This window comes from Sesamum indicum, linkage group LG3 (genome assembly GCF_026168435.1).
Source record: "Sesamum indicum cultivar Baizhima isolate 11 linkage group LG3, ASM2616843v1, whole genome shotgun sequence".
NCBI classification, from domain to species: domain Eukaryota; kingdom Viridiplantae; phylum Streptophyta; class Magnoliopsida; order Lamiales; family Pedaliaceae; genus Sesamum; species Sesamum indicum.
This window is the reverse complement of record NC_142659.1, coordinates 22979559-22994659: the sequence shown is the minus strand read 5'-3', so window position 1 is coordinate 22994659 and position 15101 is coordinate 22979559. Positions and strand designations below refer to the sequence as shown.

Below are 15101 nucleotides of genomic sequence, written 5' to 3'. Positions count from 1 at the left end.
ATTATGCTTTTCTCAATCATTCCAGTTACTTTTTGATGAAAATATATAGGCAAAATCGTCAAGACATAATAAGAGACTATAGAACAAAAGGTTTTATTTAATTAATTGGGCAATCAAGTTTATGATAAAAATTTGTGATATTCTTTTTGTTGGAAAACGAAGAATAAATAATAAAATAATCTCGCAATATAAAAAAACTTATGTGCATAAAATATTTAGTACATTGACGCAAAATCACAGATCGAGTGAATTTATGATAGCAGACGTATGTCGATTCATGTATCAGAATTTAGCTCATTTATAAACCCTTATCTTGATTAGATCACGAGCATATTTTTTTTGTTACCTTGAAGATCACCCACACGGATATATTCAAGATCACCCATTCTAGGCCTTGCTCCAATTATTATGGAAAATACATGAACATACCTTTCTCGCCTTAATGGATTACTACCAACGCAAACCACTTGTTTATATACTTCAAATCCATAGAGTATTTGGATAAAGTGTTCTGTGAGGAGACTTGTGTTGTGATCGCTCACTTATTGTATTTGTGTTGTTGATCACAATCATATACCCTCTTTATGAGAGTATTCAACCCTATTTCAATTAGACATTATTCCAACATACATTTGGATCTTATATAGAGCCTATTTTAGAGAAATCCTTCTCTGGAAATGCATTTGGGGGGGAGGGGGGGAGAATTTGCAATTTTCGTCCTATAACTTATGAATTGACAATTTTGGTCCTGCACGAATTGAATTTCAGAGTAAAGTCCGTAACTTTAAAAAATTGACAATTTTGATCTTTTTTTTGGCCCAAAAAGGCATGTGCGGGGCATATGACCGATAAAATTGGAGCCTCCCACCAAATGGGACCAAATGATTAAATTACGAAAATAAATTCTAAAGTATTAATTAAGATTGCCACCCCACCTAAGTTATAGGATGAAAATTACAATTTTTCTGCATTTCGGTAACTACAGACTCTATCAGATGGAATTTATCTAATAGGAGTTCTTATCCCAACATCAAATTGCAGATTTCAAATTCTATCTCCAATATAAATGCCAATTGGGTCATGAATTCACTAATTAACCTAACTCAATATCCAATACATTTTATAAGCATCTGCTATTTATTATGATAAAATTTTCAACTTAAACGGTACATATTGTGTAGTGAAAACATTCCCTTAATTGAAATAATTAAATTAATTTAAAGATCAAATAGTTTGCAGTAAAAAATTCAAATAATAAATAGAAAATTTTCAACTATTCTATAAAAGTTAGTAAATATATTGAATGACTTACTATACAAAATATGAAGTAAAAATCAACAAATTAAATTAGTGAAAGTGCTCGATAACACAGCGGATTTATAAACTCAGCAGAACAGCTGTATAAATGTTTATAAATTAAATGTTAAGGATTAGAGTAACACAAAAATCCAAACTTGGAAGGATAGTAATGATGTTGGTCCTTTTTTCTATTATATTTGTATTTTTGTAATTACATGTGATGCATAATGTGTCAATCGACTCAATCCATAACTCCTAATTAGCATTAGCAAGCATCGTTTAGCAAGAAAGCCAAAGTCTATTAGTGAGTGTTGAAATCAATTTGTTTTTCTAAAAATAAATGACTAATTAAAAGTTTAAATAAATTGATTAATAAAATTGCAAAATCGATCCTGTAATTATGAGAGTGGCAAAATTAGGGCCTTAACTATAAGATTAGCAAAAGTGGCTGTAGTTTAGTGGTAAGAATTCCACGTTGTGGCCGTGGAGACCTGGGCTCGAATCCCAGCAGCCACAATTATAGTTTTGTCTTTTTTTGTACCGATGTACTACCATTCATTTATGAAATTTACATTTATCCAAAAAAAAAAGAACTACAGGACTGGCAATTTTAGTCCTATAAGTATTGATTTTGTGACAATTTTGGTCCTTCTGACCAAAATTGGCCAAAATACCGGAGGAGAATTTGGGGCTTAGGGTTCCGACGTCTACGTGAGCCCAACTTAAGCACCCAGCAGCTTGCGGGGCTGATGATGTGGCGTGGGCGGGAAAAGATAAATATAATTTTTTTTAATTAGATAATTGGGTCAATACATATTCAACTATGAACCATTAGCAAATTGATCAATGTCAAAGGTTGTGCTTTCGAGCTCAATAAAACTGAACCCAAACTATATAAGCCCTTACTCATACTTATAAGAAAGGGTCTCCAGGATACACTACATAAAACAACAAAATCCAAGCTTCCAAGTCTAAAGCTCAATCTACGCCATGATAAAACTTTGCAACCATGAAGGTTCTACATCTTTCATGACATCAAATCCTCAAAGCTTTGATACCATATTTTAAGGTGAGTACTAGTTTACTCTAGACTTTATCATGGCAACCATGAAGGTTCTACATCTTTCATGACATCAAATCCTCAAAGTTTTGATACCATATTTTAAGGTGAGTACTAGTTTACTCTAGAAAGTCAGAGGTGATTACGCATCTGCACCAAGAATACTCTTCTAGTCTTCAGATTGTGATTTGGATACAAAAATCATGAGATTACTGAAATACTCAGAGATTACTTGAAATTTGTGTTAACAAATTTTACGCACGTTCAGTAGGACAATCTCTACTTCTAATCTCTTCCTCCTATGTCAAAAGTTCAATTCTTCTCATCTAAACACTCGACGCCACCAAAGAAGAATCGATTTACGATGAATAGAAAAAACGTTGTTTGGTGTCATCCCTACTAGTCAATCCTCCACTGATTGAGGGCAAGATCGTTTACACGATCCATTTTGATGGTTCGAACTCAGCAAGTCCTATGAGATCCAGGGGTGGCAGACGAGTCGAGCTGACTCAATTTTGAGTTCGACTCAAGATCAAAAAAATCGAGCTCGAGTCAAGCCAGCACGAGCTCAATCCTCTCTGTTCAGGCTCGCGAGCTTTTTGTATTAGCGGTTGTTAGAATAGGTAATCGGCAAGTCAATCAGTTGACCTTCTTGTAACCAATTTGTAAATGATCTTATTCAAAAAAAGTATTATTGGAATTGCTTTTTGGCCAAATTTCATCATATTTAATTCATGCATTTTATCTGTGTATATCATGGTTGAAGCCTTTAGATCGTAGAAGCTAGGGAAGTTGGGGTTTTGCATATGATGGTAACCAAGAGACCAATTTCGGAGATCTGGTCTACAATGTTCTTAGTCAAGAATTCTTAAGAAGGGGGATTGTAGGATTTTATAGAGTCTTGCACTATGTCTTGCATTCATACGATGAGTGTCGTGTTTCATTGATAATACACATATGTCGTCTAACATTTTAGTGGGTGCTTGACAGGTGATTGTCAAGTTCACTGAAATGACTTCCATGACTTGTCATATGGAGATCCTGTGTAGCATGATCGGTATGGCTAGAACTCTTAAACTTTGATAGTGCACTAGACTATAACTTGATCATGCCCAGCATAGTCTAAGGATCTATATGGTTAAATCTATCATGTTTCAGCATAGTCAAAGCATATATGGAGGTTGGTAAATTTCAAGATAGAATCCACTCCTTATCATGAGATGATAACTAACCTCATATGTTCTCTTCAGTATTTGTTCCATGAAGCCCATGACGATTGATCAAATAGAAAAAGATTTTTTTTCTTTTTTTTATGTTGATAAAATTGGATGCATAATAATTTGGATAGTTGATACATAGACATCGAAGTCAATAATGGAAATTGGTAATCAATTCCATATCCTAGACTTTGATTTGGAGGTTAGCAGTAGTAGGACTGTAGCTCACAGGTTCATGCTAAATTCACCTAATATTAGTCCCATGGATCGTTTCTTGACGGTCACCAATATGCAATAGGTACCTTCCAATTGAGTAATTAATTTGAGGACGATTAAATTATGATAGGATCTAATTTAATATCGAGCATACAAGTTTTTAATTAAATTGTATACTTTTACAAATCCAAATCTAACTAAAAATGAATTTAAAGAATCACATACAAATTCTTGACGATACCTATGTTTGAAAATACGTTACATTCTTTTGACTTGTTGAAGCTAATACATTTGAAAGTTTATTAGGATATTCTTTTACTGCGCTTTTGTAGCAAGTGCATTCATATTTTACATTAGACTTATGTATTGTTTCAATTGTTGGCTTGCTATGTAGTTATTATTGATTTCTTTATGTTAAGTTTACTTTCCTTATGTTTATTATGGACATGTATTATTGTTATTTTTCATTTTAGAAAATGGGTTTGTAAGTATTTTTCAGCAAAAAATAAATCACTAAAAGTTACCATTAGTAAGAAATCGAATTTTTCACAATAACTTGTTGTGACAAATATATTATTATGAATAAACTTAAAATATTATTCATTTTGAGTTTTAGTAAAGACAGTATGTTCTCAGTATAAGTACGTTTTCATAATGAAAATATTATTGCAAGTCAATACTTTTAGCAATGAATACATTTTCTTTTGTAACGATGTCATAAACTTTTGTGAGTACAAAGTTGTTACTATAACTAATACTATTGTAAGGAATCATAATTTGTTTCGAATACATTTGTGATGACAAAGTCACTTTCGTTGAGCTTCAATTTTTTGATTGAGGCATGAAAAGATGGGATTGAAAATAAAACATTTTTACTTTTACTTCAAATCCTATCCCTCCCAACATTTGGGATGTTCATAGTTGAATTTTGAAGTAATTAATTAAAAATCCAAACAAATTAGCTAATAATTAATTCCAAATTAAAGTCAATGACAAATTTAAGTTTTTCATATGTTCAAGATAATAAATTTGCAGTAAGCCCTATACCAAAATCGGTCCTTATGCATTTTTACAGACCGATCGAAGAAAAATACAAAATTTTGTTTTATTTTGGATTGACTAACTGGAAAAATATATTTAAGTACAACTCATTAGAGACTAATCCATGTCAAAGTCCACTGTGTTCAAACCGAATAGAGGTGGACTCAAACTATTTAATCCTTATTCATGCATATAAGAAGGGGCTTCAAGAACAAATCACTGTCATAGCGTAAAATCCAACGCTCTCTATCACTTCCAAGCTCTACAACTGTGAAGGTTTTACGTTTTCCTTACCACTACATTCTCATAGTCTAGTTACCATATTTCGAGATGACTCGTGGTTTATACCATAAAATTAGAAGAGATTACGTATCCACATCCAAAAATATACTTTCAGTCTTTGAATCACAATTTGAAAGGAAGAAATATACAAGAAATAGTTATAAACTATTTCCACCCCAAAGACCTAGTCCGTCTTTGTTCTCTACTTATTCCAAGCTTTTCAGATCGAAATACTCAAACATATGTACGTGTAATTTTGACCTGCATCACTGTCTTATTTCTGTTCTCATCAAAGTAGAAAAAAATCCTAATACATGTCGGGACTTTAGTATATGCTTACGAGTTTGTACATGTCCAAAACGCAATGAATTGTGTCCAAAATAGCAAAAGAACCCTATCTTTGAAGGTTCAATTTGGAATCAATATATTTTTGTACCAAATCAACTATCGCTTTCAATTTGATACACTAGTAGTTGTGGTACGCTGTTTTTGTGTGCATATAATAAATAATCTTCTGCTCTTTAAAATATATTATGCATAAGAGTAAAATATATAAATCAATACATTATAATTTAAAAAAAAACTAATTTACGAGTTAATGTAAAATTTAAGAAGTTGAATAAGTAGTTATCTTATAGCTGAAGGACTTTTCTTACTTCACAAAAAAATTGGTACGACAGTGTCATTAATACCGTTTGTAGTGTGGAACTCATTTTTTTTTTTTTTTAATAAAAGTATAGATATTTTAATATTCCTCACATGTACGGACCAAGACGTTATTAATACATATTAAGCGAATTAAATTTTAAAATGAAAGTTTCAATAGAAAAGATTTAATTTTTTCACTCCCTTCAAACAAAATTTATTTCATTTTTTTAATATGAGATTGGGAAACCGATAATGGGAAAAAAAAAAAACACATCAACGGTGTTGTCCGCATGAATTTCATGGCACGGGTAATTACATTAGTTATATACTAACTGAAATGCAGATAAGAAAACCATTTTCTATTGTCATCTTTCTCGAAAAATCAGTTCTCTTTATATATATATATATATATATAATTTTCTTTAATTTTAATATGGACAAATTAGATGCATAACGTGCATAGTTATCTATGTGTTTTCACTTTAGGGGAAACCCCTGAAACTATGATTAGAACAATTTAGTCCTCGTAATTGCACAACTCCCATTAAAACTGTTGTAAAAATGGTGTGATTTGTATTTAAATTATCTTAAAAGATATAAATATCAACAGAATAATTTATTACAATATATAAATTGAACAAAATTAGAAATTAATGAGTTGCATCGGTGGAGAGTGGTGACGTTTGTTGCTGTCCTAAAAAGATGATTCCTTATTACGTGGAGGTATTATTGGCTGACCATGAATTTAGGATAAAACTCCATTATCTCATAATAGTACTATAAATTAAGTTTATACAAGAAATATAGATTCTAAAAGTTTTAATATTATTAATGCCTAAAATATGTACATATAAATTTTAAAAAAATATAAACATTTCAATAATATTATTGTCTAATATTTATAAAATAATGATAGTATTATTTTTAAAAAAACATACTTTTTTAATATTTTAAAAATGGAAAAATGCAAACAACCCCCTTGTGATATCGCAAATGAGCAAATATCCCTTTATGAAAGAAAAATAGCGATTTTCCTCTCTGTATTTTATAAAATACAACAATTTGCCCCTTATGATTTAAAATGTACAGGATGATAAATTGCTATATTTTTTTATAGGGGGTAATGTGCTTATTTTTAATATTACAGGAGAGTAAATTGCTATTCACCTTTTTAAAAATATTACCATATATATCAGGTCCAATGGGGCGAGTCTTAAATTCTGAATAACGCGTCCAAACTTGCCCATTGTCATCCCTAATCTTATGCGAACTTGCCTGCATCATCCCTATTCTTGAGACACTCTTGTATACTTTTCAACATTCCCTGCACAAATTCCTCATGTTTCTTCGGGTAAATTACATTTTTGGTTCCATAAGTAGACCCGATTCCAATTTTAGTCCCATACTAAGGGCAATTCGTACATTTGGTCCCGTAAGTGGATTTTTTTCCAATTTCAGTCCCGGTTGGGGATTTCCGTTAAAACTTAACGGCAGCTGCTGAAATCCGTTAGGTGCTGTTAAATATGAAGGGAAAGCATATAGAATTGGAGGGAAAGCATGGAGAATTGAAGAAAAAATCAACAACTTGGTGGAAATTACACTATACCCTCTTCCTTCTATTTAAATCCCATTTCTTCATTTCTCTCTTGCATTTAGTAGAAAAAAATCTCACAAAATATGACTGGTAATAGAGAAAATTTTTGTCATTGTGGAAGGCTTGCGATTTTGAAAACCTCATGGACCGACGACAACTCAGGTAGGAGGTTTTTTGGGTATACGAAAAAAAGAATCGGATGTGGTTTTTTTCATTGGGAAGATCCACCGAACAAGGGCAAAGGTTATCATACCCGGATTGCTTCGAAAACTGAATAGAATGGAGGACAAAATTGCACAGATGCAACGAAGACAAACTGTTTTAGTTTATTTTTTGATTGTATCTTGGCTTATGGTGTTGTTTTAGAAGGAAGAGGGTATAGTGTAATTTCCACCAAGTTGATTTTTTCTCCAATTCTCCATGCTTTCCCTCCAATTCTACATGCTTTCCCTCCATATTTAACAGCACCTAACGGATTTTAGCAGCTGCCGTTAAGTTTTAACGGAAATCCCCAACCGGAACTGAAATTGGAAAAAAAATCCACTTATGGGACCAAATGTGCGAATTGCCCTTAGTATGGGACTAAAATTGGAATTGAGTCCACTTATGGGACCAAAAATGTAATTTACCCTGTTTCTTCACATGTCTGATACTCCTTAGGCAACATTAAGCATTCTGTTTTTCTTTTTTTCCCTATTTCAGAACTTTACCAATTTGAGTATCGAGTGCTAACATATTTATCACAAAATAGTCCTTCAATAATCGGATTCTTTGATTTTCACTGTGTTGGAACCTTGGTATGCATTATTACACTATAGAAAAATTTTCATGTTGGGGACATATGGTATTATAATTATATCTAAACTACATATTAATTGTTAGGAAATCATTTCGATATATTGTGAACATGTGCAAAAGAAATACTAAAAAAAATAAAAATAAATACACAACACAAGATTTATGTTGTCCGGAAAATTCTTCTACACCCACAGTTGCTCAGAATTCTCTGCTAATAAAATAGGTTCGTGTAAATTGCTATAAGACACCACTTATGAACTATTTATATTGAACCACACATTAAATATTATAATACTAGTAAATGCAACACATTGCATAAAATTTTATAAAATATTTAGAATAAAAATATATTATATACTTTTTATACAGTTAAAAATTACTTAAAAGACAATTATGAAAGATTATGATGAGTGGAGAAATACAAAAAAAAAATATTTAATTAAAAAAATAAATATACGAATAAATTAAAGACATCAATAAAATATTTTTAATTATATGTGATATAAATTAGAACACTATCCCTAGCAAAAATTACACATTGTAGCACGAAAATTGAATAAAATAAAATAAAATAAAGAGGAACTCATCTAGAGTTGGATTGAGATGTTAGGCAAGAAACTTTATGAAAATTATACTTTGCTCCACGAAAGCAAACATATCCATTTATTGATCCGAAAATTTTTAGTCCGGATTTGAAAATTTTCAGTTCGGATCGGACACTAACATACGTTATTTGTTATGTGCGAATTCGGCGACCAAATCTTTTAATTAAGACAATCTTTTGTGGTCTATTTTGTCTTTTAATGGGTCAAGTCTTGTGTGCATTGTTTTAACGTTAATAACTATAAGCTTGCACCCACGTATAGTTCCCTATATTTAGACATAAAATATTAAATAATTTTTCTTTTTAATAGTTTAAACTTTTAAATAAAATTTTTATTTAATATAATTTCAAAGTTACATTGAACTAAGAGGTTTCGGGTGTGAATTTCATTGCATCCATTTATGGAAAAAGAATCCCAGCTGCAGAGTTGTCTTGTGGGGGTGGGGTGGGGGGGTTTAATTTATTGAATATTAAATGATATTATGTCTAATAATTTAAATTGTTATATGAAGCAGACATTTAACATATATGTACATCTATACAATTCAATAATTAATAATAGATAGAGGCTGTGATTCAATTTATTTAGGCTATTTAAATATTAAATATTTTAGGATGAACATATCTAAATCTTTTTCTAAAAACAATATTCAAGAAACTCTTAATTATTTTTTAAAGGTCAAATGCAATTTACCATATGATATGTGAAACGAGCAAATGCCCCCTATGAAAAAAGGAATTATCAAATTACCCCCTATCAATGATTTTAGACGGGGGAGTAATTTATTTCAATTTCCAAAAATATCTGAAATAATTTTCTATTTTATTTTTCTCATAAATACTTTACTCATTTATCATATCACAGTGTCAATTCGTATTTTTTCCTATTTTTAATCATGAAAACCCAATTCAATAAACTTTCTTTTATTTATTTTAAAAGAGACAATGCGATTTGAGTAAATAATAAAGTTAATTTTAGTAGATTAAGTAAAATTAATAGACTTATCTCCTCAACACTTAACCTGCAAAAATGAGATCAAAATTTATGTCTTTGCACAAAAATCCAACATCAGACACAAAATCTAGCGGAAGAACAACGTCGTCAAACTGTACGCAGTTCGAGAAAAATGCGTATATGCACACTAAATTATTTGACTCGTGTGTCAAATCTTACGTACAGTTGTTCCTACTATAATTAAAGATTGAATAGCAATTTATCTCCATGATATTGAAAATGAGCATATTACTTTCATACGAAAAAAAATATAGTAATTTATCCCTTTGTACTTTTAAATTGCTTCATTTTAGAAATCATAGAGGGTAAATTGTTGTATTTTAAAAAATATAGGGAGGTGAATCGCTATTTATTTTTTTATAAGGGGGTGATTTGCTCATTTGCGATATCACAAGAGGGTGCTTGTATTTTTTCTATAATTAAATAAAGAAGTTGCATAGAATTAAAATTTTTTATTTTTTGTTTTTTGTGAGCAAAATATTAGATTTGATAATGAGTCCAAGTATTAAAAGGTCCCACCTCATATCTATCCCGTTGTGGATTAGTTTGAGACTAATTAAATAGATTTAGGTCCCGTAAATTTTGAGTAAAATGAGTCATATGATTATTTTTAATTAAATAAATAATAAAACAAGTTCTGAATTAATTATATGCTATTTATTTATACGTGTTATTGTATTTAAATAAAATTTAGTCATATGTTTACTTGGGTTGAGTAGAGAAATTGCTATTGAACGATTTGAAATGTATTAAAAACAAAAATAATGTGGGCAAAATTAAGAAATCACATACTTACCAGGTTGGTCGTAGTTATGCGGAGGTGGAAAAGGCCCTTCTTATTCTGACGGCCTAGCCAGGTCAGTACCTAGCCGGGCCTTTTAATTGTTCCAAGGAATTATAGATAAATACTGATTTATCTAATATCTGATTTGAAAACAAAATACTTTATTTTTTTATTATATTATTATACTCAATTGGATATTTTATATTCAAGCAACAACAAAAAGAAGAAAGACTATTTACATTGTAGATCATTGTGGAACAGTGATTAGTACACGGCCATGGTCTAAAATCGGGTCTCTATACCTCAAAGTAAACACTATATTAAGCTAATTACTATTTTCTTATTTAGGGCTAATACATCAAAGTAAACGGGACCGACTTGAAAAAAGATTATTATTAATTATAGTTTTATTGGTTATGGACTAAACTTGATAAATAATTATATTAATTATGGTTAAATAAAATCGATACAAAAACTTAAATTATCTACTATGAAAATTATTTTTCTGAGTACAATAAATATTTTAGCTGCACTCACAAAAATTAAGACCGATAATTGTTGCATAGCCATAGCCTTAGTCAATGATTCAAATTTTAATTTTATGAATTTAGTCAAATTCAATGTGGGTCTTGGGTTTTAGATTGAGCTTCTCCAAAATTTGTCCTGAACTAAGCATATAAAGTAGAAGTAATATATTTCACATTTTTAATATATATCCAAAATGTATTTGCAAAAAAAAATTTATTTAATATAACAACAGTCAGTTTTGACATTTGTAGACATAAGCTTTGTTAAAAAAAAATAATAATAATAAATCAGGTTCGACGAGTTTGACCTATCGAATTTTGAAACAAGTTAAGATAGGCGGACTCCCATTTTCTCGTCCTGCAACGTCTACAACTAGAATTTCATGACCGACTATTTCTAGCATGTCTTCACAGCTACCAACAACAGGTTGCTGCAAATGATATAAGCCATCACAAGGGAAATAGTTTTATTTCTTAGTGATATCAAATATAACTTGTATTTCTTTCCATCCTTTAGGGCATCTAAGTTTTACATTATCTACCATAATCTCTTGAAAAGTTAGAGCTTTTAACAGGTGTTGCATGAAGCATTATTGTCATCCAAAGATTCAGAGTTGATTGTAATAACATTTGTTGCTGCAGTATCTTCCTCAAGAGAGATTTTATCTTGGTAAACTCAGTTGCATAACTTATCCCTAAACACGAAGCAATCTTGTATTGAATACCCAACTAAGCGATGGTATTTGCAATATTTTGGATCATCATCCGTTTGGCTTCCTCAGGTCACTTCATTTGTGGTAGATTCATAAGGTTAGTCTCCAAAAAGTTATGACATATTTGAGAGACATTGAAATCAAGGAACAAATATTATTTGGCTTGCATTTTCTTCAAAGTTAGTTTTCTTTGTGGTTTCTCGTAAAGAGCATTATTCTTTGGAATAACATTGTCTTATATCGTGCTCCTGAGCTTGAAGGGTGCTACACTTACAGTCATTGATTCCTTGCTTGGAGCTTTTGAAAAGGGTTTGCCCCCTTTCTTTACTTCTTGTTTTTCCTTAGTTCTGCAAAGCTCCTAAATAGGTGGTCTCTAAACTCTACTCGTTGTTATACTCAACCCCATATCCTGTGTTCGAATTGCTAATTCTTTGAAGGATTGGGTAAGATTCCTTGGACAATATACCGAAAGCCCTAATGCATCCCTTGAATGCAAATCTCAATAGCGAAAGCTTCAGATGATCGATTTTTGCATTTAAGACTTAGATTCCTCCACTATTGATATAACCGATGACTGGTTCTTCTTTCTATTGGCGAGAATTAATAAGCTCAATCATGCTGACTGTCCGCCGAGTACTACAGAAACGATTGAGGAATTCCTACTCTAATTGCTCCCATCCATCGACTAAAGCTGCCTCCAAATCAATATACCAATCAAATAAACTGTCGATTAGTGATTGAACAAGCTTCTTGACTAGATGATCGTCATATGTTCCCATATTGTTGCACGTTTCCATGAAATGAGCCTCCTACTGCTTAGGATTACCCTTGCCATCAAATTGTTGGTTATTTTTTAGTTGATAGCCATCTGCATTTTCAAGCTGTCAATCCTTTAAGTGTAGGGCTTGGAGTAAGTAAGGGATTATTTTGAGCTTCCCTCGATTCTTGCTTCTAATTGTTCCTTCAATGTATTATTTCAGTTAGTTTACATGAACCCATCAAATGAAACTAGAAACTCCTTCGCAGACTTATCCTTTTCAGCATAATGTTCTTCATGGATACCTTTGCTTCATCATGAGCCTCAACTTGTTTCCCCATAATATAGCTCATGTCAACATTATTTGTAGTGTTGATCAACCTAGCAATTTGAGCATTGTGCTTTTGGACATGCTCCGTAAGTCTTTGATGACCCATGTTAGATTTGCAAGCTGCTCCTCTGTAGTTATAGCATTCATCACCATAATCGGAGCCACATTCGTTGTGAAGGAGTAACTAGAACGGAGCGATAAGAGGAAGGAAGAAATTTATTTTCGTTATCTTCACTTGCATAGTTAGGTAGAATTAAGTCCTTCTTGGCAGATTTAACGAGGGGTGTCATCTAGGAAGATTCTTTAAGTTTCTTCGATATACTCCTTGTAGTAACACAAGTATCCTAGATACTAGAGATCAAAGATTTCGAGTGTAGAGATCACTGACTTGACAACTTTTTCTTGAGTATCCATTTAAGTGCTTTGAATCTTGATGGAGGAAAAATATAAAGGGTAGAGATGTCCCACCAAGCATGCCAAAATCTATGAGTGCTAATTTTAATGTGTCCAAAAATCAAATCACAAATAAATTTGGATTAAAATATCAAAATGAATACAATCTCTATTCTATCCCTATTATTCTCTTCGAAAATATGTTTTACATTCAAAAGCTAAATTTTCGTGGAGAACTCTTTTGGACTTGAATTTGAATTTTTATAACGTTAAGTCGAGGGCTCACGCCTGTATTCTCAACTAAACGCTAAAGTCTTAACTTGAGTTGAGGATTTGAAAGTGGATTTGCCACTTAGATCTTCTTGATAATGTATTTAGATAGTTGTAACGCTAATACAATGCATTGGTGCCTATAATTTCGATTAAACGATATAATTTGTTGCGCACCTATGACGAAAGAACAATCTCCACCTTGAGCGCTTTGAATATTCTAGAACGCAAAAATTATTTTGTCTTCTTCGCTTGCTTGAGTCTTGATTCTCTATCTTTGTATGTTTTGGATGAGTTCCATGAACCCTAAAAAAGGTAAAGTTATGATGTATTTGAACACCTTTTGTATTATCTCTTTATAATTTTAATTTGAAGAGATAAATACATCATATATTTGAAATGATATGATTGGTCAATTTGGCATTATCTCTTTAGTATTTTGTATTTTCTAAAGAGATAAGTATCAAATTATTTGTCTTGATTCTATTGGAGCATACATGCAAGTACTCCAGGTGGCGCGATTTGATAGGCTCGAATATTTGACTGCAAAAGCAAGATTTGATTGGCCAAAATACTTCATTTTGACACTTGTGGGCCGTTGATTTGATGATAAATATATATATAGAATATCAATTAAATTGGCTATTTATACATGCAGTTAATTTAGTAAGCTTCAAAATAAAATAAAAACTAAATATAATTGATAATTAATATATTACTTATCATTTATCATTATTAATTAGGTGCAAAATTCACTTGTTTAAAAGATCATATTACATCTTCTGCTACCCCTATGCAACTTTTGAAAGACAGTTTTAATCCATATGCACTCATAGGGGTAAAATTGTCCGAAAATCTGTCAGATGACTAAAAGTAAGCAATTTCGTAAGTTACTAGACCTAAACAAAAATGGACATAGTTATCGGATTAAAATTAAAATTAGGTATACTTAGTGGACTAAAATAATATTTTTCCCTTAATATATACAAGTCATGTAAAAAATCCTTCCTTGTCCTTGAAAGAACTTGAACCATAAACTACAAGACAAAGAAACATGAAGGCTTGTTTGGTTTTGTGTTTTTGCATTTCCCGAGACAAGATAAATCACACTCAATATTTGTTTTTGTGTTTTTACACCTTATCTGCTTGTTTTTCTGTTTTTCAACTTTCTATATATAATATATATATATATACATTTATATATATATATATACATTTATATATATACTTAATATAAAATAGATATGATTTGACAATAAATAATAATTTTTGTCTCCCAAAAGTACAACATTAAACATAAAATATTTATATATATACATATTTTTAAATATGTAAAAATATATATATAAATATATGATTTGACAATGAATAATAATTTTTGTCTCCCAAATCCCAACATCAAGCCTACACAACTTATTTTAAAATATTTTAAATTTTCTCAAAATACAAATCCAAACATATCATCTATTTTCAACACACACTCACTTATCTCTATTTCTCTCTCTCTATTTCCAAAACACAAAACAAAACAACTAAAACACAAATCCAAGCA

The 15101-nt window shown here is 31.0% G+C and overlaps 1 non-coding gene and 1 pseudogene across 1 annotated transcript; one reads left to right on the top strand and one right to left on the bottom strand.

Moving 5' to 3' along the window:
- Positions 1–1743: 1743 nt before the first annotated feature.
- Positions 1744–1815, top strand: TRNAH-GUG (transfer RNA histidin (anticodon GUG)). Its single transcript has one exon. It is a non-coding gene; the product is annotated as a tRNA-His (tRNA).
- A 10341-nt stretch (positions 1816–12156) lies between these two features.
- Positions 12157–12992, bottom strand: LOC148788803 (uncharacterized; annotated as a pseudogene).
- Between the last annotated feature and the right edge of the window lie 2109 nt (positions 12993–15101).